The 27495-nt window shown below is 46.3% G+C and overlaps 1 long non-coding RNA gene across 1 annotated transcript; it reads right to left on the bottom strand.

The window, feature by feature from the left end:
* Nucleotides 1–738: 738 nt before the first annotated feature.
* LOC141584910 (uncharacterized) lies at nucleotides 739–27422 on the bottom strand. The gene is made up of 4 exons (XR_012518203.1): nucleotides 27353–27422; nucleotides 23525–23622; nucleotides 11704–12064; nucleotides 739–1141 (listed from the first exon to the last, which is right to left on the bottom strand). It is a non-coding gene; the product is annotated as an uncharacterized LOC141584910 (long non-coding RNA).
* Nucleotides 27423–27495: the final 73 nt, after the last annotated feature.

Consider the following 27495-nt stretch of genomic DNA (forward strand, 5'->3'; position numbering starts at 1 on the left):
CCCAAAAGACGTGGAAGAATAAATGCTCAGATACTGAGCCGGTCACCTTACCACTGCCCACCAAGGTGATTATGAAGGGACGAGAAGAGGGGAAGAGAGGAACAGCAGAGATTGTAGAAAGGAGAAGAGGCATTGGGGTGTCCCCAGGAAGAGCCCTTGTCCCAGCCCCCATCCCCTGACCCTGGCTGAGGAGTGGAAATGAAAAGAGATCCCCAGAGAGATTGGATTGCTGGGAGTCCAGTGTGTAGCACCGTGCTTCTGGGCTGGAGCCCAGCTCGAGGGCATCCTGAGGGATGAGGGTCCGTGGGTGCCTCAGAGTTTATCTGAGGGGCTTCCACAGAGCCACTGGGCACTGGGTGGGATTTACCGCAGGAGGAAGGTTCCCCAGGCAACAAGAATGATGAGATCATGTAGACCTGAGTGGTTCTGTCCTCAGAGTGGGAAAAGCCAGGACACAATAGCAGACATTCCCAGGTGCAAGCAGGGACTGGATGCCCTCCCCGACAATAAAAACACGGTGCCATCCAGCCTTGGTGACCTGCTCACAAAATGACCCTTCGTGTGAATGAATCCTATTTAAATTTCAAAACAGCCTTGTAAGAGACTATTGCTATTCCCGCTTTACAGATGAGTGAACTGAGGCGTGGAGAAATAAACCCACTTAAGATCACACAACTCTGAAGTGACAAGGCGGATATTTTCACTTCTTTTTGGAAAACCACTTTTATTATATTTGATGCAATAAATGCATCTGTGGATAGTACAGTGAACACCTTTTCCCCCATAAGTTTAGCCAAGTGGTATTTGTATTTTTATTTCAATGAGTTTTGACAAATGTGTATATCCATGTCTGCATCACCACAGTCAAGATATAGAACCTTTTCTGCCGGGCACCATGGCTCATGCCTGTAATCCCAACACTGCGGGAGGTGAGACAGGAGAATCGCTAGAACTCAGGAGTTTGAGACTAGCCTGGCCAATACAGTGAGACCTTGTCTCTACTAAAAATATACAAATTAGTCGGGCATGGTGGTGCATGCCTGTAGTCTCAGCTACTCAGGAGGCTGAGGTGGGAGGATCACCTGAGCCCGGGAGGTCGAGGCGGCTGCAGTGAGCTGTGATAATGCCATTGCACTTCAGCCTGGCAAAGAAAAGAAAAAGAAAGATACAGAACATTCAGAACATTTAAATCTCACCCAAAACTGTCCTTTGTGCTCCTTTCCTGTCTAGCCCCATGCCCACCCTGTAATCCAGGCAACTACTGATTGATTTCCTTCCTTCCTTCCTTCTTCCCTCCCTCCTCCTTGCCCTTCCTTTCTTCCTTTCACTCTCTCTCTCCTTCCTTCTTTCTTTTTTTTTCGAGGCGGAGTTTCACTCTTGTTACCCAGGCTGGAGTGCAATGGCGCGATCTCGGCTCACCGCAACCTCCACCTCCTGGGTTCAGGCAATTCTCCTGCCTCAGCCTCCTGAGTAGCTGGGATTACAGGCACGCGCCACCATGCCCAGCTAATTTTTTGTATTTTTAGTAGAGACGGGGTTTCACCATGTTGACCAGGATGGTCTCGATCTCTTGACCTCGTGATCCACCCACCTCAGCCTCCCAAAGTGCTGGGATTACAGGCGTGAGCCACCGCGCCCGGCCCCTTCTTTCTTTTTTGCTCTTCACCAGCCTCTACATTGACTTATGATCTGCTTTCTGACACTATGAATTTGTTTTTCCTAGAATTTCATAAAAATTGAATTGCACGATATGTATTATTTTGTGCCTGACTTTGTACATCATCTATTGTGAAGTTTGTATTCAAATTTTTTGTTTGTTTGTTTTGTGATTGAGTTTTTAGAGCTCTTTTTTTCTTTTCTGAGATGAAGTCTCACTCTGTCACCCAGGCTGGAGTGCAATGGTGCGATCTTGGCTTACTGCAACCTCTGCTTTCTGGGTTCAAGCAATCCTCCTGCCTCAGCCTCCCAAGTAGCTTGGATTACAGGTGTGCATCACCACACCTGACTAATTTTTGTATTCTTAGTAAAGACAGGGTTTCACCATGCTGACCAGGATGGTCTTGATCTCTTGACCTCATGATCCGCCTGCCTCAGCCTCCCAAAGTGCTGGGATTACAGGCATGAGCCACACCGCCCGGCCTAGAGCTCTTTATATAATACCTTCTAGGTATAAGTCTTTTTGACTTTGACTTTTCAGTATGTACATTGCAAATAGTTTCTTCCAGTCTGTGGCTTGTTTTTTCATTATACTAATGATGCATTTCTGTAAAGCAGATTTTTATTTATTTCATAAATGTTTTGCTTTTATTTTATTTTATTTTGAGAAGGAGTCTCATGCTGTTGCCCAGGCTGGAGTGCAGTGGCGTGATCTTGGCTCACTGCAACCTCCGCCTACTTGGTTCAAGTAAACCTCCCACCTCGCCTCCCACGTAGTAGGTTATAGGTGCACACCACCAACCTGGGTGATTTTTAGTAGGGTCTTAACCAAAATACCCTGAAACAGAGTGGGATATATATCTTTTTTTTAAGTTATTTTAAAAATCTTGTTATAATTCACTGGCTTAACTGTATAATTTTTTTCTGCCTTTTTTTCATAGCACAGTAAATGGATAACAATATTTGCAAGTCACGCCAAGTTAAAGAATATGGTCAACTTAATACATTTTTCTAGAAACTTTCTTGGATCCTTCAAAAACGGGCAAATGCTTTTCTTGCATAAAGCCAGATCTGACTTAGAAAATGACACATGCACTCTTTTTTTTTTTTTTTTTTGAGACGGAGTTTTGCTCTTGTTACCCAGGCTGGAGTGCAATGGCGCGATCTCGGCTCACCGCAACCTCCGCCTCCCGGGTTCAGGCAATTCTCCTGCCTCAGCCTCCTGAGTAGCTGGGATTACAGGCACGTGCCACCATGCCCAGCTAATTTTTTGTATTTTTAGTAGAGACGGGGTTTCACCATGTTGACCAGGATAGTCTCAATCTCTTGACCTCGTGATCCACCCGCCTCAGCCTCCCAAAGTGCTGGGATTACAGGCTTGAGCCACCGCGCCCGGCCTTTTTTTTTTCTTTTTTGAGACGGAGTTTCACTCTTGTTGCCCAGGCTGGAGTGCAGTGAATGGTGGGATCTCCGCTTACTGCAACATTCACCTCCTGGGTTCAAGTGACTCTCCTGCCTCAGCCTCCCAAATTGCTGGGATTACAGATACCCGACACCACACCCAGCTAATTTTTTGTATTTTTAGTAAAGATGAGGTTTCATCATGTTGGCCAGGCTGTTCTCAAACTCCTGACTTCAGGTGATCCCCCCTACCTTGGCCTCCCAAAGTTCTGGGATTATAGGCGTGAGCCACCACGCCTGGCCATGGCATACGTACTCGTAAGTCTTTTCCCATTTCTGTCAGTTATTTCCTACAATGGACACGGGTTTCACTTTAGGGTTGTATGGGGCACCTTCTTGGTGGTACTGGTTGGGCTTACCTTCTCAGGCAGCAGGAGGCAGAGGCTAGGGCTAGTTGGATAAGAGGGAATGGTGTCTAGTGACCCTTGGGTGGAATCCTGCATTAGAGAACTGGCTAGATCCCCCTCATAACTAGGGGGCTGAGAAGGCTCCAGGGAGGGTGTAGGCCCTCTCAGGGGAGCAGCTAGGAGGGGATCCCTTAGGCACAGCTTCTGGTGCCTGTTCTGGTGCCTGGAAGTGACATGAGCCAGTAAAGGACCATAAAGCCTATATATAAAGGACCTCCTCCAATTTTCTCTCTCTTTTTTTTTTCCACAGAATAATTCGAATTGTAAAATAGTATTATAATGAATCATATTTAAGCCAAATTTCTTTTTAAAAATTCGTATTAGATCCAAATGATGTTGCAATGGAAAGTCAGGGTATTTTTAAGCAGAATTTGAATGTGCCCTAATAGCTCAAAGACACCCTAGTGGTGAGTCCTCTGGGATGCTTGTCATTGTCTCCATGACTAACAGGGATTTATACTGGACACAGACGTTTTTCTAAGTCTAGCAACAGGGAAGGCAAATGGGCTCTTGCTATATTTTGCTTTTAGATTTTTACCTCCTGCAGAGATGGCATAAGTATAGGTAGCAAGGCATTGTGAAAGTGGACTGTAAGTGTTTGCCAGTGAATGGAATATGACCACAGAGGTATTTTTATTAAACGAAGGAAAACTGTAAATAAAGTGACAATAGCAAAAGAAAATGTTACAAGCATGGTGAGGTGGCTCATGCCTGTAATCCCAGAACTTTGGGAGGTCAAGGTGGGCAGATCACTTGAAGTCAAGAGTTCGAGACCAGCCTGGCCACATGGCGAAACCCCCTCTCTACTAAAAGTACAAATATTAGCCAGGTGTGATGGTGTGCGCCTGTAGTCCCAGCTACTCAGAAGGCCGAGGTAGGAGAATCACTTGAACTGGGCAGGTTGAGGTTGCGGTGAGCTGAGACTGCACCATTGCACTCCAGCCCAGGCAACAGAGTGAGACGTCATCTCAAAACAAAACAAAACAAAATTGTGTGAGCCACTGCGCCCGGCCAAGACAGTGGCCCTTAAAATGAACCTTTGGGCTAATGTTACACCTCTGCATATTAGAAGCTCTGCAGCTTTGATTGCTGTAGCGCTGATCACCTGCTGTCTCTTGCTGATCACCATCTTGACATCTCTTGCTGCCTCTCCCATTGCTACCTCTGGCCATCTCTCTGCTGTCTCACTGTCTTGCCAGTTGCTCTCACCACTTCTCTCCAATTGCTGTCTATTGCTGTCTTGCTGTCCTGTCCCACCATCCTGCTAATTGCTGACCACCAAACGCCAATTGCCTCCTCTCTACTGTCTTGCCACCTGTCTGCCAATTGCCAATCGCTGCCATCTTTGCTGTCTTTGTCATCTTCATGGTCCCCAGATGATGCAGAACAGGTGAGCCCCAAAATTGGGGCTCAGCTTGAGAGGGTTCTTGGCTTCACACAGGAAGGAATTCAAGGGCAAGCCAGTGGTATTAGAGAGCAGTTTTTTAATTGAATGGATTGCTCTTTGTGGAGCAGAGATAACTCACAGGCAGTGCACCTATAGTAGGCAAGCTATGGGCTCTTGGCAACTGTATTTATATTTGCTTATATCCATTTTAAATTATATGCACATGAAAGGGTGGGTTAATGCAAATTGATTGATGGGTTATTTAGAACTTTTTAGGAAAGGGGTGGTGACTTCTGGGTCATTGCCATGGCATTTGTAAATTGTCATGACACTGGTGGGAGTGTCTCATGCTAGGGAGCAATGAGGGCAGCTAGGGATTGCTTTTGTCACCATCTGCTGGTTCTTTCCAAAAGTCCTCCAGGTCTCCTGTCTCAATTTTAACACTATTAATCCTCCGATCTCATGTGTATGGGATGTCTTTCCATTTGTTTGTGTCCTCTTCAATTTCCTTGTGGTTTTCATTGCAGAGACAGTTCACCTTCTTGGTTAGATTTATTCCTATTGGGCTTCTTCATTTCTTTCTGAGCGAGCTCATTATTGATATGTAGAAATGCTATTGATTTTTGTATGTTGATTTTGTATCCTGCAACTTTACTGAATTTATTATTAATTCTAGGAGTTTTTTGGTGGAGTCTTTAGGTTTTCCTAAATATATGATCATATCATCAGCAAGGAGGAATAGTTTGACTTTTTCTTTTTCAATGTGGATGCCTCTCATTTCTTTTTCTTTCCTGATTGCTCTGGCTAGGATTTCTGTCCCTGTATTGAATAGGGGTGATGAAAGTGGGCATCCTTGTCTTATTCTAGATCTTAGAGAAAAAGCTTTCAGATTTTCCCCATTCAGTATGATGTTAGCTGTGGGTCTGTCATGTCAATAAATTGTTTTGAAGTAAGTTTCTTCCATTCCTAGTTTGTTTAGAGAGTTTATCATGTGGATAATTTTATAGATTCAAACTATACATTGATGTGGAATTTTATTAAATGCAATTTAATAATTGTTTCAATTGAGATAATCATATGGTTTTTGTCTGTGTCTTCTGGGCACAAGTGATCCTCTTGCTTCAGCCTCTTGATTAGCTAGAACTACAGGCACACAGCACCACGCACAGCTAATATTTTATTTTATTTTTGTAGAGATGGGGTCTTGCTACATTGCCCAGGCCATTCTCAAATTCCTGGCCTCAAGTTATACTCCTGTCTCAGCCTCCCAAAGTGCTGGGATTACAGGTGTGAGCCATTGAATTTCTGTATACCATTAGAATCAGCTTGTCAATTTCTATCAATCCAGTCTGCTAGGATTTTTATTGGTATTCTTGTTTGAATTTATAAAATTGAATCCATTCTCACAATGAGAAAGGCTTCTTGGAAGCAGTGCATATATTAATCAAATGTCTAGAATATGTTATTATTAACTGTTGCCATGGAGCAATGTGATATAATCTGAAAAGCTGTTAAAATTAAACCCTGAATTCCAAAAAATGAAAGATAAACTTTGGTGAGAATGTGAAGAAATTAGGGCCCTAGTGCCTTGCTGGTGGGCATGTAAAAAGGTACAGCCACAGTGGAAAACAGTCTCAAAATTCTTCAAAAATTTAAACACAGAACTACCCTATGATCAAGCAATTCCAATTCTAGATATACATCCAAAAGAACTGAAGGTCAGGACTTGAACAGATGTTTGTATACCAATGTTGATAGCAACATTATTTACAATAGCCAAAATGTAGAAACAGTTCAAATGCCTATCCACAGATGAAGGAAGAAACAAAATCCAGTTGGCTGGGTGCAGTGGCTCAAGCCTGTAATCCCAGCACTTTGGGAGGCCGAGGCGGGCGGATCACCTGAGGTTGGGAGTTTGAGATCTGCCTGACCAACATGGAGAAACCCCATCTCTACTAAAAATACAATATTAGCCGGGTGTGGTGGCGCGTGCCTGTAATCCTAGCTACCCGGGAGGCTGAGGCAGGAGAATTGCTTGAACCTGGGAGGCGGAGGTTGCGGTGAGCCTGAGATTGCGCCCTTGCATTCCAGCCTGGGCAACAAGAACAAAACTTCATCTCAAAAAAGAGAAGAAAAGAAAAACAAAATCCAGTCTATACATACAATAGAATATTGTGTGGTAATCTGAAGGAATGAAATTTGGGCATACGCTATGGCATGGATCCATCTATGTCACATTATGCCGAGTGACATAAGCCAGACACAGAAGGACACACATTGTGTGATTTTACTTATATGAGGTACCTAGAATAGGCAAATTCATAGAAACAAAAAGTAGAATTGAGATTACGGGGGGCTGAGGTGAGAGGAATGGGAAGTTTGGCTTAATGGATACAGAATTTATGTTGGGGACAATGAAAAAAGTCCAGAGATGGATAATGTCGATAGTTACATGACACTGTAGATGTCCTTAATGGCAGTGAATTGCACACTTAAAAATGGTTTAAAATCAGCCAGATAGGCTGGGTGCGGTGGCTCAAGCCTGTCTGAAAGAAATTTCTCTTTTCAGTTCTATCAGTTTTTGCTTCATACATTTTGAATTATTGAATGCGTGTTGTTATGACTTTGATGTTTTCTTTTTTTTTCAAATATGGGGTTTCACCATATTGGTCAGGCTGGTCTCGAGCTCCTGACCTCAGGTGATCCGCCCACCTCAGCCTCTCAAAGTGCTGGGATTACAGGCGTGGGCCACTGCACCCAGCGATGTTTTCTTAATGAAATAACTCCTTTATAATGATAAAATGTCTCTCTCTCTCTCTTTTTTTTTTGAGACAGAGTTTTGCTCTTGTTGCCGAGGCTGGAGCACAATGATGCAATCTCAGTTCACCGTAACCTCCATCTCCCGGGTTTAAGTGATTACTCCTGCCTCATCCTCCGGAGTAGCTGGGATTACAGGCATGTGCCACCACACCTAGCTAAATTTTTTTGTATTTTTTAGTAGAGACGGGGTTTCTCCTTGTTGGCCAGACTGGTCTTGAACTCCTAACTCAGGTGATCCACCCACCTTGGCCTCCCAAAGTGCTGAGATTACAGGCATGAGCCACCGCACCCAGCCTAAAATGTCTCTTTTAATTTTCAGTAGTATTTCTAGTTTCTAATATGGCGCTCACCAATCAGGTCAAATGACTGATGTATCTCCAGATCACCCCATCCTTACCCTCCATCTCCACCTTGGATGGGAGTCTATATCTCAAAAGTTCATGAGATTATGTTTCCTATGCCCCTAGGCATGGTGGATTTCAAATCAGAGATTAAGCTGAGTTATGGAGAAAATAAAGAAATAAAATAAAGAAAATAAAGGTTCTCTGCTTTGTTGTGTTATGACTACTGGCTGGAGGGTGGGTGCTCTTTAATGTCACAGACAGATGCCACTCTGTTCCTCCCATGCTCCCTGCATGCCAGCCTGTTCCACAGTGTCTTATTCTTTCTTGACTTCCTTTTTTCCTTTTTTCTGAGACGGAGTCTTGCTCTGTCGCCCAGGCTGGAGTGCAGTGGCACGGTCTTGGCTCACTGCAACCTCCGCCTCCTGGGTTCAAGTGATTCTCCTGTCTCAGCCTCCTAAGTAGCTGGGACTACAGGTGCGTGCCACCACTCCCGACTAATTTTTTGTAATTTTAGTAGACACGGGGTTTCATCATGTTAGCCAGGATGGTCTTGATCTCCTGACCTTGTGATCCACCTCGGCCTCCCAAAGGGCTGGGATTACAGGCGTGAGCCACCACAACAGGCCCCCTTTTTTTTTCTGAGGCAGTTCTCACTTTATCGCCCAGGCTGGAGTGCAGTGGCACAATCTCATCTCACTGCCTCCCAGGTTCAAGTGATTCTCTTGCCTTCACCTCCTGAGTAGCTGGGACCACAGGCATGCACCATTACGCCTAGCTGTTTTTGTATTTTTAGTAGAGACGAGGTTTCACCATGTTGGTCAGACTGATCTTGAATTCCTGACCTCAAGTAATCCACCTGCCTCAGCCTCCCACAATACTGGGATTACAGGCGTGAGCCACCATGCCTGGCCACATGTGGCATTTGAATTCAGCAGGAAAGGGTGAAATGACATAACGATAGGTGAGGCAGTCAGCTCACTCCCCGTCTGGATGAAAATGCACCTGGGCCTGTCTCTTATACTAGTCCGCAAAACAAATTCCAGAAGAGATTTATTAAATGTAAAAAAAAAAAAGCCCTGCCAGGCGCGGTGCTCACGCCTGTGATCCCAGCACTTTGGGAGGCCGAGGTGGGTGGATCACGAGGTCAAGAGATCGAGACCATCCTGGTCAACATGGTGAAACCCCGTCTCTACTAAAAATACAAAAAATTAGCTGGGCATGGTGGCGTGTACCTGTAATCCCAGCTACTCAGGAGACTGAGGCAGGAGAATTGCCTGAACCCAGGAGGCGGAGGTTGCGTTGAGCCGAGATCGCGCCATTGCACTCCAGCCTGGGTAACAAGAGCGAAACTGCGTCTCAAAGAAAAAAAAAAAAAAAAAAAAAAAGCCCTATAATATGAATCTTGTAAGCAAATGTAAAATATGAGAAGACCTTCTCAACCAAGACTGGAAACCCAGAAGTTATGAAATGTGACTATTTAAATGTGTGCACAACAAAAGATGCTGGAGAGAAAGTACAGGGACAAAGGAGAAACTCAGAAAAAATGTTTGCACAGCTGAAGACAATAGCAGCTCAATATCACCCCATAAAAGGGATTTTTGTGGCCAGGCACGGTGGCTCACACCTGTAATCTCAGCACTTTGGGAGGCCAAAGCAGGAGCATTGCTCTAGCCAGTAGTTGGGGTACATGTTCTCAGGACCTCTTGAGAGAAAGAAAGACATATATGAAATTGGCCCATGCAATAATGAAGGCTGAGGCTGGGAAGTCCCACAGTCTGTTGTCTGTAAGCTGGAGATGCAGGAAAGCTGGAGGAGTAAGTTCCAGTCTGAGGTTAGGAGACTGGTGTCCTAGCTCCAGCAGTTAGAGAGAGAAATGCTCTCTTCCTTCACCTTTTTGTGCTATTCAGCCTCTGACTGTGATACTCACCGGCACTGGGGAAGGTCCTCTGCTTTCCTCAATCTATCCATTCAAATGCTAATATCATCTGAAAACACCCCAACCCAGGAATAATGTTTCCTCAATTACCTGGGCACCCCATAACCCAGTTGACACTTAAAATTAAACATCACAGACCATATATGCACTTACGGAAAAATATATATGAGATGTATCTAAAAACATTTTAAATGTAAAAGTCTGCCCTCCCTCAGAGGAGTCTCACCCCACAGACATGGGAGTTTACCCTTCAACTACCATCAGGTATTGGCTGGGAGTTGCTTCAAGAGGCGTTAACCCCTCACACTCCTGGCCTTCTGGATACATAGGCTGGACACACTCCTGTGGTCAGAGGAAGCCCCAAACAGAGTTGCAGGTATATGTGTGAGACACCTTGATCATATGCAGATGAAAGTAGAAGGGATGCAGGGGTTGGGGGACAGAGCACAGGGAGCTCTATCAACATGTTGCATTTTTTGCAACAATGGGCATAAGAAGGATGTTTGGAAAATGTTAAGCACAGTATTTATGGTTAAGAAGACCTGTTGACTTTTGGATGCCCATCATGTGCCGAGCACCATGCCCAATCTGCACGTTCATCATTTCTAGGCATTACCATGATTGTCCCCATGGTAAAGCAACCAGTGTGTCTCCATTAATTCTGCACATAAACTCTTCTGAAAGTGGTAAAATAGAGTTGGGGTCCTCTGTGCTGGTGACATTTAGAACGGGAGACAAGCGCTATCTTGAAGGGGATGACTCAGTCTGAGGAGGGGCTAGTTTTCTCAAGCAAACACTTTTGGAACACTCTTCCAGCCAAAACTCTGAGCTAACATAGAAGAGTGGGTCCTGGCTTTCTCTTTGCTAGTCACTTTGCAAGTGGCTGTCAGGGATGGTGACATTGCTGGGAGTGTATGAGGCTTTATAATGGCTGTGTATAATCAGATAAAAGAAATATTTTTAAACCATAAATTTTGGGTGAAATTCAAGTTCTGAAAAGCCTACATGAGCCCTCTATCTTCAGGATGGTTCTAGAGAGAGCACAAGCCAGATTTTCCTTATGCCTCAGAAGACCACTTGATGCGTGAAATTGTGCTCATTAGGACAGACAGAGCAAGAACCAACAATGATCAATCAGATATGTTGCATTTTTGCAACAATGGGCATAAGAAAGATATTTGAAAATACTTAAGCACACTATTTGTGGTTAAGAAGACCTGATCACAACAACAAAAGTCTGCTCTTGTAAACTAGAATGAGAAACCCCACATTCATTTTTAGGATGAAACACAGCACTTACATGACTTGGCACGGTGGCCCATGTCTGTAATCCCAGCACTTTGGGAGGCCAAGGTGGATCACTTGAGGCCAGGAGTTCAAGACCAGCCTGGCCAACATGGTGAAACCCCATCTGTACTAAAAATACAAAAAAATTAGCCAGGCATGGTGGCACGGGTCTGTAGTCCCAGCTACTTAGGAGGCTGAGGCATAAGGATTGCTCGAACCTGGGAGGCGGAGGTTGCAGTGAGCTGAAATTGTGCCAATGCACTCCAGTTTGGGCGATAGAGTGAGACTTTGTCTCCAAAACCAAACCAAACCAAACCAAACCAAAAAACCCTATGGCACTTACAGGCTGTCTCTTGCCCGCCAGTCATTGTTTCAGCCACTCAGACAGCTCCCCTAGCTTCTTACCGAGGTGAAGTTTGTCCTTCCGGGTCTCTGCTGGCTCTGGTCACTCAGTTGGAGCAGATTGAACACTGGCTTGGAAGGGAGGCAGGGTCTGTGTTGGAGTGGTGTCTCAGCCTCGTTGTTTGAAGGTTCACCTGTCAAATGGGCAGAGCACCTAATGCCATTCGCAGGGTGGCGTGAGGATGGAACCACTCAGTTCCATTCGTCCAGCAGATGTTCACTAGCAGTCTCCTTTGTGCAGGCACTGGATGGGGCTGCTGCACTTGGATGATGACGCAGCCCCACATGTAGAGGGGACAGACTTGTCGCTCGATACTCACTTCACCAGTCACAATCAGCTGGGGCTGTGAGGTCTGAAGGCTTCCTGGAGGAAGAGGCATTTAAAACCAGAAGGTGTTGGCCAGGGAAGAGTGCCCAGGCAGGAAGGGCAGTGAGAGGCCAGAGAGTGGCACGAGGGGCAAGGGAATGAGTCCTGCACAAGGGCATGGGTGGCATCTGCCTGTGCCAGTCTCCAGCCTCCATGGGACTCTGTTTCTGTCTCTCTCTCTTGCCTCTGTCCTCCCCCATCCCCGTGATGATCCTGCCTCGGGCCACTTGTCATCTTTTGCAGTGGACACCCAACCGCCTCCCAGCAGTTGTTCCACCCTCCCCCAGCTGTCACACCCACACTGTTTGGATGGGACTGACCCACCCCAGCTGCAGGGGTGGGTCCTGGTTTGCCTAAAGCAGTGGCCTTCCATCTTCCTGGCCAGAGGGACTGGCTGAGGCAGAGGCAGAGGCACATTCCCTAAAATGATTCAATCTGGCTGGGCACCATGGCTTCATGCCTGTAATCTCACCACTTCGGGAGGCCAAGGTGGGAGGATCACCTGAGGTCAGAAGTTCAAGACCAACCTGGCCCACATGGTGAAACCCTGTCTCTACTAAAAATACAAAAACTAGCTGGGCATGGTGATAGGCACCTGTAATCCCAGCTACTTAGGAGGCTGAGGCAGGAGAATCACTTCAACAGGAGGCAGAGGTTGCCGTGATCTGAGATGGCACCATTGCACTCCAGCTTGGGCGACAACAGCGAAATTCCATCTCAAAAAAAAAAAAAAAAAAAAAAAAAAAAGGGTTTAATCCAAGGGATCCAAGGGCAGCCCAGTACTTTCCTTCCACGGCTGGGAAGAGAGTTTCCTCCGTGGAAGGAGGACACCTGCAGGCCTTGCAGCTGTGGGCCGCCCTCTGTCAAGCGTAAGAGCAGTCAGCCCAGAGGAGATGGCAACGGAAAGACAGAAACTGTGTTGGCGGTGGCATTGCTGAGTTCCCAGGTGAAGCCATTTCTGAAGCCCTGTGTGCCTGGGTCAAGGCCTCCCCAACAAAGCCAGCTTGAGAGGGTGCTGTGTGACTTGCAGTGATGGTCCCAGAGTGGGGCCACACCGGCAGGATCACACTGTTCCATGATTCGGCCCCCGCCATGATACAAAGAGATCGTTTTTTGCTTTGTTGTGTTTAATTGCTCATGGCTTCCCTAAAGCAGGGCATCATCTGTTTTTGTGCACGTTGCCCCTTCAAGGTATTGCACACAGTTGGTGCTCAATTAATGTTGTTTAATGGCAGATGCCCTGTTAACCTGGCTGTTCCTTTTTTCTCCTTTTTTTTTTTTTTTTTTTTTTTTTTTGAGACGGAGTTTCGCTCTTGTTACCCAGGCTGGAGTGCAATGGCGCGATCTCGGCTCACCGCAACCTCCACCTCCTGGGTTCAGGCAATTCTCCTGCCTCAGCCTCCTGAGTAGCTGGGATTACAGGCACGCGCCACCATGCCCAGCTAATTTTTTGTATCTTTAGTAGAGACGGGGTTTCACCATGTTGACCAGGATGGTCTCGATCTCTCGACCTCGTGATCCACCCGCCTCAGCCTCCCAAAGTGCTGGGATTACAGGCTTGAGCCACCGCGCCCGGCTCTTTTTTTTTTTTTTTTTTTTTTAATCCCTTTGTCTGGCCCCACTGCCTGGAATGTCCCCAGCCCCTTCCTTCACCTCATCCTCTGAGCTCTGAGACCTCTTCTTGGGCCCCAGCCTGGGCTTCCTTCCCATCACATTAGACTCCCTGCAGTAACTGTCAGCGTGCATCTCTGGCCCCCTGATGAGATCATGTGCCTCATCTGTTTGAAGGTCTCTCACTGAATGCCTGCTATAGGTTAGGCACCATGCCAGCAGCTGGGAAAATAGCAATAGCAACAATAATGTAAATGCTGCATTAGCGGATCTTACGTTCTAGTGAGCGAAGGACAGTAAATAAGTGAATAAGGAAGATCTGTAATTTGAGGGTTGGGGATAAATGCTATGTAGAAAAATGAAGTGCAGGCCGGGCACGGTGGCTCACACCTGTAATCCTAGCACTTTGGGAGGCCAAGGTGGGTGGATCATGAGGTCAGGAGTTCAAGATCAGCCTGGCCAAGATGGTGAAACCCCGTCTCTACTAAAAATACAAAAAAAAAAAAGGCCGGGCGCGGTGGCTCAAGCCTGTAATCCCAGCACTTTGGGAGGCCGAGGCGGGTAGATCACAAGGTCAAGAGATCGAGACCATCCTGGTCAACATGGTGAAACCCCGTGTCTACTAAAAATACAAAAAAATTAGCTGGGCATGGTGGCATATGCCTGTAATCCCAGCTACTCAGGAGGCTGAGGCAGGAGAATTGCCTGAACCCAGGAGGCGGAGGTTGCAGTGAGTCAAGGTCGCGCCATTGCACTCCAGCCTGGGTAACAAGAGTGAAACTCTGTCTAAAAAAAAAAAAATTAACCAGGCATGGTGGTGGGCACCTCCCAGCTACTTGGGAGGCTGAGGCAAAGAACTGCTTGAACCCAGGAGGCAGAGATTTCAGTGAGCTGAGATGGCACCACTGCACTTTGGCCTAGGAGACAGAGTGAGACTCCATCTAAAAAAAAAAAAAAAAAGAGAGAGAGAAAAAGAAAGAAAAAGAAAAATGAAATGATGGAGAAGAAGGAGGGAGACGAGGAGGGCAGGAGACGGGTGGGTAGGGGTGGGCAGATTTAACTGGGAAGTCAGAAAAGACCTCCCAGGGAAGGTGATACTTGAGCAAAGACTTGAATGAAGTGAGGGATAAAGCCCAGTGGATAAATGGAGAGAAAATGTTGCCGGCAGGAAACAGCAAAGAGCTCAGGGATGAACCTGCCTGCTTTTTGCTAAAACAACAGGGAGGCCAATGTGGTTGGAATGCAGACAGCTGGGCTGGGGTGCAGGGGGCGGGTGGGGAGGCAGAACAGTAACAATGGGGTGCTGGAAGGAGGGTAGGCTGGATTTGTGTGAGTTTGTGTGTGCGCGTGTGGGTGTGTATTTTATTTATTTATTTATTTTTTTTATTTTTTTTTGTGGAGACAGGGGTTTTGCTATGTTGGCTGATCTCAAACTTCTGGCCTTGAATAATCCTCCTGCCTTGGCCTCCCAAAGCGCTGGGATTACAAGAATGAGTGACCATGCCTGGCCTTGATTTATATTTTTAAAGGATCTCTCCTGTTCCTATATATGAGGCTACTGCAAGAGTTCTGTGAAAAGATGGTGGTAGCTTGCACCAGAGTGGCAATGGCAAAGGCAGATAGAAGTGGCAGAGCTGGCCGGGCACAGTGATTCATGCCTGTAATCCCAGCACTTGGAGAGGCCAAGGTGGGTGGATCACCTGAGGTCGGGAGTTTGAGACCAGCCTGGCCAACATAGTGAAACCCTGCCTCTACTAAAAATACAAAAATTAGCCTGGCATGGTGGCGCACGCCTGCAGTCTCAGCTAGGTGAGCTGAGATCATGCCACTGCACTCCAGCCTGTGTGACAGAGTGAGGCTCCATCTAAAAATAATAATAATAAAAAAATTAAAAAGTGGCAGAGCCAAGAGCATTTGTCGACAGATTGAATGTAACAAAAGCACAGAAGTCAGAGATGACTTTAAGATTTTTGGTTTGTGATTGTGTGTGGTGGCTCACACCTGTAATCCCAGACTTCTCAGAGGCCAAGGGAGGAGGATCTCTTGAAGCCAGGAGTTTGAGATCAGTTTGGCAACATAGTGAGGCCCTCTCCTATTCATTAAAAAAAAAAAAAAAGTTTTGGTTTGAAAAATTGGAAGGATGAAATGATGATTGACAGGAACAAGAAAGATGGTGGGAGAAGGGGTTGGGAAGGCAGATGGGGAGCCTGATTTTGGACGTGTCCTTTAGACATCCAAACGGAGGTGATGAGTGGGCAGTGAGAGTTTTGTTGGGGGAAGAAATCTGGGTTGAAGACACAAATTTGAGAAACCTCAGCATACGAATGGCATTTAAAGCCAGGATCTTCAAGGAGACTATTAAGGGAGTGAGTGTAAATACAAAGATGAAATCGGGACTGAACCTGGGTCTTGTGAATGTTTAGAGGTCAGAAACAGGGAAAGGAACCTGCAAAGGAGATTGGAGCAGCCAGGGAAGTGGGAAGGAAACCAGGAGGGTCTGGTGTCCTGGGAAGCAGAGAAAAGAGTGTTTCCAGGAAGAAGGTGTGGCCAACCATGCCAAATGCCACCAATTTACCACTAAAGACTGGGAAGTGGGCAATGGATTTGCAATGTGGGCTGCCACTGTGACGAGGAGGCAGGAACCAAAACTGTACTTAATTGCAATATTTAGTAGGTCCTGGATAAACATTTATTAACTGTTATCAGTGAATGGCTGATTTTAACATCTGCTGATTCGTCTCTCCTATTGTGGTCCAACCTCCTCCAACCCAAGGATGCTGCCATCAGGGTGATCTTTCTAAAATGCAAATGTACTCTACCCACTGTGATGGTTAATACTGAGTGTCAACTTGATTGGATTGAAGGATACAAACTATTTTTTTTTTTTTTTTTTTTGGAGACAGAGTTTCGCTCGTTACCCAGGCTGGAGTGCAATGGCGCGATCTTGGCTCACCGCAACCTCCGCCTCCTGGGTTCAACCAATTCTCCTGCCTCAGCCTCCTGAGTAGCTGGGATTACAGGCACGCGCCACCATGCCCAGCTAATTTTTTGTATTTTTAGTAGAGACGGGGTTTCACCATGTTGACCAGGATGGTCTCGATCTCTCGACCTCGTGATCCACCCACCTCGGCCTCCCAAAGTGCTGGGATTACAGGCTTGAGCCATCGCGCCGGGCCGGATACAAACTATTGATCCTGGGTGTGTCTGTGAAGCTGTTGGCAAAAGAGTTAACATTTCAGTCAGTGGGCTGGGGAAGGCAGATCCACGCTTAATCTGGTGGGCACAATCTAATCAGCTGCCAGCAAATATAAAGCAGGCAGAAAAACGTGAAAAGAACAGATGGGCCTAGCCTCCCAGCCCGCATCTTCTGTGCTGGATGCTTCCTGCCCTTGAACATCGGACTCCAAGTTCTTCAGTTCTGGGACTTGGACCGACTCTCCTTTCTCCTCAGCTTGCAGATGGCCTATTAAGGGACCTTGTGATCATGTAAGTTACTTAATAATATAATCTCCTGGCCGGGCGCGGTGGCTCACGCCTATAATCCCAGCACTTTGGGAGGCCGAGGCGGGTGGATCACGAGGTCAAAAGATCGAGACCATCTTGGTCAGCAAGGTGAAACCCCGTCTCTACTAAAAATACAAAAATTAGCCGGGCATGGTGGTGCACGCCTGTAGTCCCAGCTACTCGGGAGGCTGAGGCAGGAGAATTGCTTGAACCCAGGAGGCGGAGGTTGCGGTGAGCCGAGATTGTGCCATTGCACTCCAGCCTGGGTAACAAGAGCGAAACTCTGTCTCAAAAAAAAAAATAATAATAATAATATAATCTCCTATTCTGTCCCTCTAGAGAACTCTAATACAGCTAATACAGATTTTGGTACCAGGAGTGGTCCTAGAGGAAAAGAATAGTAAGGATGAAGTTCTTTTGTTGGTTTTGGGGTTTCTGGAGTTGGCTGTTTAATATAATTAGACCTGAAAATGCTAGAGTCTCTACTTCTAATAGCATGGAGCACACTGATAGTCCTTGGCATGAACTGTTTAGAGATTTATGCAAAATACATGCATTTGCCACTCCTGATTTACTGCTCCTGAGAGGCAAGGAGTTTAGTGATTCTATACATAATACCTTTGCCTATGTGTGGAGAACCGAGGAAGATAATGACACTGGTTGGTTGCTCCTAAGTTCACTGGACAAAGTGATGAAACACAATGATGCACTCAGGGATTCTGTCTCCCAGCTTCAGAAGCAGATACTGAACCTCAAATCTGCTAAGACTGTCCTGAGTGATAGTCTTATCTCCTGTAGAGAAAGAGCTGAAATTGTGGGAATACAGACAAAAAGCTCTTATCATGCAAGTGGCTGACCGGCAATGAAAGGTGCCTGCACAACCTGGCCAGGTGTCTACTGTTCACATGAGGGCACTGACTGGAAAAGAACGGGACCCTGCAACGTGGAGTGCAAATGTGTGGGAGGACCCTGATGAAGCTGGGGACACTGAGCTTGTAAACTCTGAACCTTTTTTTGCCAGAAGCAACGGCTCCCCCATCCCCAGTAGTGGTGACATCCCCTCCTTGATCCATGCTGCCATCAGCCTCTCCACTTTTGTCTGAGGAGATAAACCCTGCTTTGCCTGAGGCAACAGTGATGCCCCCCCGCCCCCCGAGGCAGTTGCCAGGCAAGATAATGTTGATTCTCCTCAGGAGCCAACCTGAACACCTCTGTTTGCTTCTAGACCTATAACTAGAACTACAGTCCTAGCAGCCCCTAGAGGTGAGGTTGAGAGTGTGACCCGTGAGGACGTATGCTACACTCGGAAAGAACTGTTTGAGTTCTCTAATTTATATAAACAGAAATCTGGAGAACGGGCATGGGAATGGCTAACTATGAGTGTGTGATAATGGTGGGAACACAGAGTTGGATCAGGCTGAATTTGTTGATTTGGGCCCACTAAGTAGGGACCCTGCATTTAATGTTGCAGCTCAGAGAGTTTAACAGTTTCTTTCCTTCTTTTTTTTTTTTTTTTTCCCCTTTTGAGACGGATTCTCACTCTGTCACCCAGGCTGGAATGCAATGCCACGATCACAGCTCACTGCAATCTCTGCCTCCAAGGTTCAAGTGATTCTCCTGCCTCAGCCTCCTGAGTAGATGGGATTACAGGCATGTGCCACCACACCTGGCTAATTTTGTATTTTTAGTAGAGACCAGGTTTCTCCATGTTCGTCAGGCCGGTCTCAATTCCCGACCTCAAGTTATCAGCTGCCTGACTCAGCCAAAAGCTTCTAATAGTTTATTTGCTTGGTTAGCTAAAATATGGATTAAAAGATGGCCCACGCTGAGCAAGCTGAAAACGCTTGATCTCCCTTGGTTTAATGTAGAGTAAGGGATCCAAAGGCTTAGGGAGATTGAGATGGTGGAGTGGATTAGTCACTTTAGACATACTCATCCCAGCTGGGAGGGTCCAGAAGACATACACTTTCCCTACACCTTGCCAGGTAGATTTGTGAGAACAGGTCCTGCATCTTTGAAGAGCCCAATAATTGCTCTTCTCCGTATGTCAGATCTAACAGTGGGAATCGTAGTCACTCAACTAAAACATTTAAAGAAAATGGGAATAATTGGATCTTGAAGTGGCAGGGGCCAAGTGGCGGGACTCAAAGGCAAGGTGGGTGTAGTTACTGAATGGATAGCTGAGGCAAAGCGGCAATCAGAATAGTCTGACTCGTGTGGAGCTCTGGCATCGGCTACTTAATCGTGGTGTTCCTAGAAGTTAAATTGATAGGAAGCCTCCTGCATTCCTACTTAATTTGTACAAGCAGAAAACTTCTAGGTTGAGTAGACAAAAGACTAATTTGAATTATAATATAGAGAATCAGAGCCCTTCAATTTCCAGACTTGAGCCAATTTACAGACCCAAAACCCCTTGAATGAAGGGAAGGCCGGGTCTCTGTGAGGAGGGATTCCACTACATTACTGACAATTTATGCAGTGACTCTCCCACCCTTCCCCAAGGAGACGTCTGGCCTTTTACCAGGACAACTGTGCAGTTCAGTGCATACTGGCTCTGAGCTGATTGATTTCAAGGGACCCAAAATGTCATGTGATTCCCCAGTTAAAGTAGGGGCTCATGGAGGTCAAGTAATTAATGGAATTTTAGCTCAGGTCTGACTTACAGAGGGTCCAGTGGGTCCCCAGACTCATCCTGTGGTCATTTCCTCAGTGCTAGAATGCATAATTGGCATAGACATACTTAGCAGCTGACAGAACCCCCACATTGGCTCCCTGACTGGTAGAGTGAGGGCTATTATTCTGGGAAAGGCCAAATGAAAGCCATTAGAGCAGCCTCTACCTAGAAAAATAGTAAATCAAAAACAATATCACATCCCTGGAGGGATTCCAGAGATTAGTGCCACCATCAAGGACTTGAAAGACGCAGGAGTAATGATTCCCACCACATCCCCGTTCAACTCTCCCATTTGGTCTGTGCAGAAGACAGATGCACAGAAGACAGATGGTTCTGTATGACATGCAGGCACCACCCAAAAGTGGACAGCTGCAGCACTACAGCCCCTTTCTAGGACATCCCTGAAGGACAGTGGTGAAGGGAAGTCTTCCCAGTGGGCAGAACTTTGAGCAGTGCACCTGGTTGTGAACTTTGAATGGAAGGAGAAATGGCCAGATGTGGGATTATACACTAATTCATGGGCTGCAGCCAATGGTTTGGCTGGATGGTCATGGACTTGAAAGAAGCATGATTGGAAAATTGGTGACAAAAAAATTTGGGGAAGAGGTATGTAGATGGACTTCTCTGAGTGGTCAAAACTGAAACCATTTGTATCCCATGTGAGTGCTCGTCAACAGGTGACCTCAGCAGAGGAGGAGTTTAATAATCAAATGGATAGTATGACCCATTCTATGGACACCACTCAGCCTCTTACCCCAGCACCCTTGTCATTGCCCAATGAGCCTATAAAAAAAGTGGCCATGGTGGCAGGGATGGAGGTTATGCATGGGCTTAGCAACATGGACTTCAACTCACCAAGGCTGACCTGGCTACGGCTACTGCTGAGTGCCCAATTTGCCAGCAGCAGAGACCAACACTGAGCCCTCATTAGGGCACCATTCCTCAGGGTGATCAGCCAGCTACCTGGTGGCAGGTTGATTTTATTTTATTTCTTCCATCATGGAAAGGGTGGAGGTTTGTCCTCACTGGAATAGACACTTACTCTGGATACAGGTTTGCCTATCATGCATGGAATGCTTTTGCTAAGACTACCATCCATGGATTCACAGAATGCCTTATCCACCATCATGGTATTCCACACAGCATTACCTCCAACCAAGGCACTCAGCGTGCCACTAAAGAAGTCGGGCAGTGGGCTCATGCTCATGGAACTCACTGGTCGTACCATGTTCCCCCATGTCCTGAAGCAGCTGAATTGATAGAACGGTGGAATGGCCTTTTGAAGTCACAATTACAATGCCAACTAGGTGACAATAGTTTGCAGGCCTGGGCAAAGTTCTCCAGAAGGCTGCGTATGCTCTGAATCAGCATCCAATATATGGTACTGTTTCTCCCATAGCCAGGATTCGTGGGTCCAGGAATCAAAGGATGGAAGTGGAAGTGGCATCACTCGCCATCACCTCCGGTGATCCACTAGCAAAATTTTGGCTTCCTCTTCCCGAAACATTAAGTCTTGCTGGCCTAGAGGTCTTAGTTCCAGAGGGAGGAATGCTGCCACCAGGATTCCACTAAACTGGAAGTTAAGATTGCCACCTGGGCACTTTGGGATCCTCTTACCTTTAAGTCAACAGGCTAAGAAGGGAGTTTCAGTGTTGGCTGGGCTGACTGATGCAGACCATCAAGATGAAATCAGTCTAATACTCCAAAACAGAGGTAAGGAAGAGTATGCATGGAATACAGGAGATCCATTAGGGCATCTCTTAGTATTGCCATTCCCTGTGAGTAAGGTCAGTGGGAAATACAACAGCCCAATCTGGGCAGGACTACAAATGGCCTAGACCCCTCAGGAACGAAGGTCTGGGTCACTCCACCAGGGAAAAAAAACCCACGACTGCTGAGGTGCTTGCTGAAGGCAAAGAGAATACAGAATGGGTAGCAGAAGAAGGTAGTCATCAATACCAGCTACGGCCGGGCAGGGTGGCTCATGCCTGTAATCCCTGCGCTTTGGGAGGTCAAGATGGGTGGACTGCCTGAGATCAGGAGTTCAAGACCAGCCTGGCCAACATGGCCCCATCTCTACTAAATATACAAAAATTAGCCGGGTACAGTGGTTCGCACCTGTATTCTCAGCTATTCGGGAGGCTGAGCCATGAGAATCACTTAAACCTGGGAGTGGGAGGTTATAGTGAGCCAAGATATGCCACTGCACTCCAGCCTGGGCAATAGAGCGAGACTTCGTCTCAAAAATAAAAGAGGAAAAAAAAGAAAATATCTTTATTTCCTTTACCTCTATCTTGTGACATAAGATTTACTGACTTCACATCAGCATTTAAGTACTGTTCACTTTATTTAATTGTATTTGGGTTGGGGATTGGTGTGTTTCCGGTTGTACGAAGGATAGATGCATTACGTTAGGCTTAATTATGACCTTATTACTGTCTTTATTTGAAGATTATGTATGACCTCAGGAGATGTGTATGGGTTGAAAAGGGGTGGACTTGTGATAGTTAATACTGAATAAACAACTTGATTGGATTGAAGGCTACAAACTATTGATCCTGGGTGTGTCTGTGAGGGTGTGGCCAAAGAAGATTAACATTTGAGTCAGTGTCCTGGGGAAGGCAGATTCACCCTTAATCTGGTGGGCACAATCTCATCAGCTGCCAGCGAATATAAAACAGGCAGAAAAACGTGAAAAGAACAGACGGGCCTAGCCTCCCAGCCTGCACCTTCTGTGCTGGATGCATCCTGCCCTCGAACACTGGACTCCAAGTTCTTCAGTTTTGGGACTTGGACTGACTCTCTTTGCTCCTCAGCTTGCAGACAGCCTATTGTGGGACCTTGTGATCCCTTAAGTTAATACTTAATAAACTCCCCTTTATCTATCTATCTATCTATCTATCTATCTATCTATCTATCTACTTACCTACCTACCTACCTATCCACCCATTCATCCTATTAATTCGGTTCCTCTAGAGAACCCTAATACACCCACTTATATCTTCAATGCAAATCATGCTGGATTGACTACGTGGAAAATTGTATGTATAAGTATGCTCTTTGTGGCATTGTTTGTAACAGAGGAATACTGGAAATAATTTGAATATTCAAAAAATAACAGGATGGGTTATGGCAGCTAAGGTGTATCTAAATAACAAAACACTACTTAATCATTAAAATAGTGCTGGAGAATGTTTAGTGACAAGTCAGTGTGTGTACTAAGAACCAAATTACCAATGTTTGTGTTAAACAGATAGCACACAAGTTTAAAGCAAGAGTTGGCAAATGCTTTAGACAGCAAAGATTTGAGGCTTTGTGGGCTGTGCGTCTCAGGTACAGGTATTCAGTTTTAATGTGAAAGGAGTCATAGATCTATGTAAATGAACACATGTGGCTATGTTCCAATAAAATGTTATTCATGAACACCGAAATTTAAATTTCATACATAATTTTCATGTCATGAAATATTCTTCTTTTGATATTTTTCCCACTTAAAAATGTAAAAATCGGCTGGGTGCGGTGGCCCACGCCTGTAATCCCAGCACTTTGGGAGGTCAAGGCAGGCGGATCACCTGAGGTTGGGAGTTTGACACTAGCCTAGGCAACAAGGTGAAACCCCGTATCTATTAATAATACAAAAATTAGCTGAGTGTGGTGGCGGCACTCACCTGTAATCCTAGCTACTTGGGAGGCAGCGGCAGGAGAATCACTTGAACCCAGGAGGTGAAGGTTGTGTTGAGCCAAGATCGTGCCATTGCACTCCAGCCTGGGTGATAAGAGAAAAACTCTATCTCAAAAAAAAGAAGTAAAAATCATTTTTACTCAACAAGCTGTAAGAAAACAAGTAGAAGCCTGGCTTTGACCCACAGGCCATTGTTTGCCCACCCTTGGTCTACAAGACACTAAGCCCAAATGTTCACCATATACACGTCTCTCGAATGACATGAGGTTACATTTTTCCCTCCCTTCTTGTGGGGTTTTTCTGGGACATTTCCCCCATGTATCTGCATGGCTCACTCCTTTACCCTTTTAAACCTTTGCTCAAATAATATATTTTCAGCCATGCCTGCCTCAGCACTGTATTTAAAATTGTGACCTGCCTGTCCATCTTCTTTACTTATTTTTAAATATTTTCTTTACCTTGTTCATTATTTTTTTGTTTTCCTTTACACTTATCACTCTTTAATTGAATAATTTATTTTAAAAATATTTGTTGGGTTGGGTGTGGTGGCTCACGCCTGTAATCCCAGCACTTTGGGAGGCCGAGGTGGGCAGATCACAAGGTCAGGAGATCAAGACCATCCTGGCCAACATGGTGAAACCCTGTCTCTACCAAACATCCAAAAATTAGCTGGGTATGGTGGCGAACGCCTGTAATCCAGCTATTTGGGAGGCTGAGGCAGGAGAATCGCGTGAACCTGGGAGGCAGAGGTTGCAGTGAGCCGAGATTGTGCCACTGCACTCCAGCCTGGGCGACAGAGAGAGACTCCATCTTAAAACAATAAACAACGGATCTCAAAACAATAAATAAATAAATAAATAATAAAAAATATTTGTTGATTACTATCTATACCTGTCCTCTTCTCTCCCAAACCCAGAGAATGTAAGCTCCATGAAGGCAGAGGTCTTTATTTGAGACAGGGTCTGTCTCTGTCACCCAGGCTGGAGTGCAGTGGCAGGATCTTGGCTCACTGCAGTCTGAAACTCCTGGGCTCAAGCAGTCCTTCCTCCTCTGCCTCCCGAGTAGCTGGGAACACAGGCGAGGGCCACCGCTACACCTGGCTAATTGAAAATTTGTCTTGCTCTGTTGCTGAGGCTGGTCTGTAACTCCTGGGGTCAAACAATCCTCCTGCCTCTGCCCAAAACTGTTGGGATCACAGGTGTGAGCCACTGCACCAGGCCAGAAGTCTTTATTTTGTTCACTGATGTATTCCAGGTGTGAACATGTATTCTAGAATAGTATCTGACATATGGTTTGGGTCCCTAAATATTTTCTGAATGTATGATGAGTATTACACATATTATCTTTATAATTATACACCTAATATACAAGACAATGGCCGGGGGCTGTGGCCCTAGCACTTTGGGAGGCTGAGGTGGGCAGACTGCTTGAACTTAGGAGTTTGAGATCAGCCTGGGCAGCATCTTTTTCTTTTTTGTGAGAAAGGGTCTTGTTCTGTCACCCAGACTGGAGTGCAATGGCAGGATCTTGGCTCACTGCAACCTCTGCCTCCTGGGTTCAAGTGATTCTGTTGCCTCAGACTCCTGAGTAGCTGGGTTAACAGGAGGATACCACCATGTCCAGCTAACTTTTATATTTTTAGTAGAGATGGAGTTTATACCATGTTGGCCAGGCTGGTCTTGAACTCCTGACCTCAAGTAATCTGCCTGCCTTGGCCTCTCAAAGTGCTAGTGTCAGAGGTATGTGAACCAACTCTATCTTGAATACGAGCTAGGTAAAATCAGGTCAAGACCTACTGGGCTGCATTCCCAGAGGTTAAGGCATTCTAACTCACAGGATAAGACAGAAGGTCAGTACCAGCATAAAGACCTTGCTGATAAAACAGGTTGCAGTAAGGAAGCCGACTAAAACCCACCAAAACCAGGATGGCCACTAGAGTGATCTCTGGTCGTCCTCACTGCTGCACTCCCACCAGTGTGCCATGACAGTTACCAGGGACATGGCAACGTTAGGAAGTTACCATATATGGTCTGAAAAGGGGAAACATGAATTATCCACCCCTTGCTGAGCACATCATGAAGAAATAACCATAAAAATGTGCAACCAGCAGCCCTCAGGGCTGCTCTATGGCTTGATCTCGGCTCACTGCAACCTCTGCATCCCGGGTTCAAGTGATTCTCCTCAGCCTCCCAAGTAGTTGGGGACTACAGGCGCCTGCCACCACGCCCAGCTAATTTTTGTATTTTTAGTAGAGACAGGGTTTCACCATATTGGCCAGGCTGGTCTCAAACTCTTGACCTTGTAATCTGCCCACCTCGGCCTCCCAAAGTGCTGAGATTACAGGTGTGAGCCACCACGCCCGGTATCCTTTGCTTTCTTAACAAACTTGCTTTTACTTTACTGTATGGACTAGCCCTGAATTCTTTATTGCACGAAATCTAAAAACCCTTTCTTGGGGTCTGGATTGGATCCCTTTCCTGTAACACTGGGATTATAGGTGTGAGTCACCATGTCCAGCCACCTTTGAGGCAGGAAAATAGGGTGTGGAGGCAGGGAACATACATAAGGCCAATTCACACTTCAGCTATGACAGGAAATATCCTCTCCATAGGGAGTACACCCTAAATGACTTTTTAACTTTAATTCATCCTCTTCATTTACATACGGCGCATCCGAAGTAACCAATGGAATCTTCCAGAGGGTATTTAAACTTCCAACAAATTCTGTAACTGGGCCCTTGAGCCCCTATGCTAGGCTGGCTCCTACACTGGAGTGTACTTTGATTTTCAATGAAAATTTTGTCCAATTATTTAAGATGCCAAGAACCTGGACATTCTCCACTGGTGACACGTTGCCCGTTTTGAGGATTATTCATTGACCTTTTGTAGAATGTTTCTCAATTGGGATGTGTCTGATGTTTTTCTCATGGTTAGACTGGAGGTAGCTGGGATTACGGGTGTGAGCCACTATGAACAGCCTGGCATCGAAACCCTGTTTACAGGAAATTTTTTAAAAATTAGCCAGGCTTGGCGGTGCGCATCTATAGTGCCAGCTACTCCGGAGCCTGAGGAACCTGAGGCGAGAAGATTGCTTGATCCCAGGAGGTGGAGGCTGCAGTGAGCCGAGATCATGCCTGGCGCGCTGCACTGCAGCCTGGGCCACAAAGCGAGACTGGGTCGAGAGAAAGAGATCGAAAGAGATCGAGAGAGATCGAGAGAGAGAGAGAGAAGAGAGAGAGAAAGAGAGCGAGCGAGCGAGCGCCTAATACGGCCAGGCACGGTGGCTCACGCCTGCAATCCCAGAATTTTGGGAGGCCAAGGCGGGCAGATCACGACGTCAAAGGATTGAGAATATCTTGACCAACATGGAGAAACCCCATCTCTACTAAAAATACAAAAATTAGTTGGGGGTGGCGGCCCGCGCCTTTTGTCCCAGCTACAGGGGAGGCTGAGGCAGGAAAATGGCTTGAACCCAGGAAGCAGAGGTTGCAGTGAGCCGAGATCGCGCCACCGCTGCAGAGCAAGGCTCCGTCTCAAAAAAAAAAAAAAAAAAAAGCTTAGTATACAAAATAAACCTAGGAATCTTCCCTGTATCCTCCTGTCTACGGAATGAAGTCCACAGACTTGGAAGAGCGTTGAAGCCCCTCTAAAGCCACTCCCTTCCTCCAGCCTCTCGGCCGCTAGCTCAGCAATAGCAGCTCACTCCGGGCGACACTTCCCGCCGCCACGAGGAGACGCCCCAGCACTGCCCTCCGTCAAAGCCCAAACAGTATTGCCACGTGACCCGCTCCGCATCCACATGACCAGCGTCGCACCCGGTGGGCGTCAGGTGACGGGCTCAGTAGTTCTCCAATCGCTGTGCACGTTGTGGGGTTTCCACTTAGGGCTCGGTCTGAGGCTTGTAACACCACATTCTCCCCCAAGCCACAGGGGCAGTCTTGCCGCTGGCAGCTGGGTG

Source organism: Saimiri boliviensis, chromosome 6 (genome assembly GCF_048565385.1).
Source record: "Saimiri boliviensis isolate mSaiBol1 chromosome 6, mSaiBol1.pri, whole genome shotgun sequence".
In the NCBI taxonomy this organism is placed as follows: Eukaryota; Metazoa; Chordata; class Mammalia; order Primates; family Cebidae; genus Saimiri; species Saimiri boliviensis.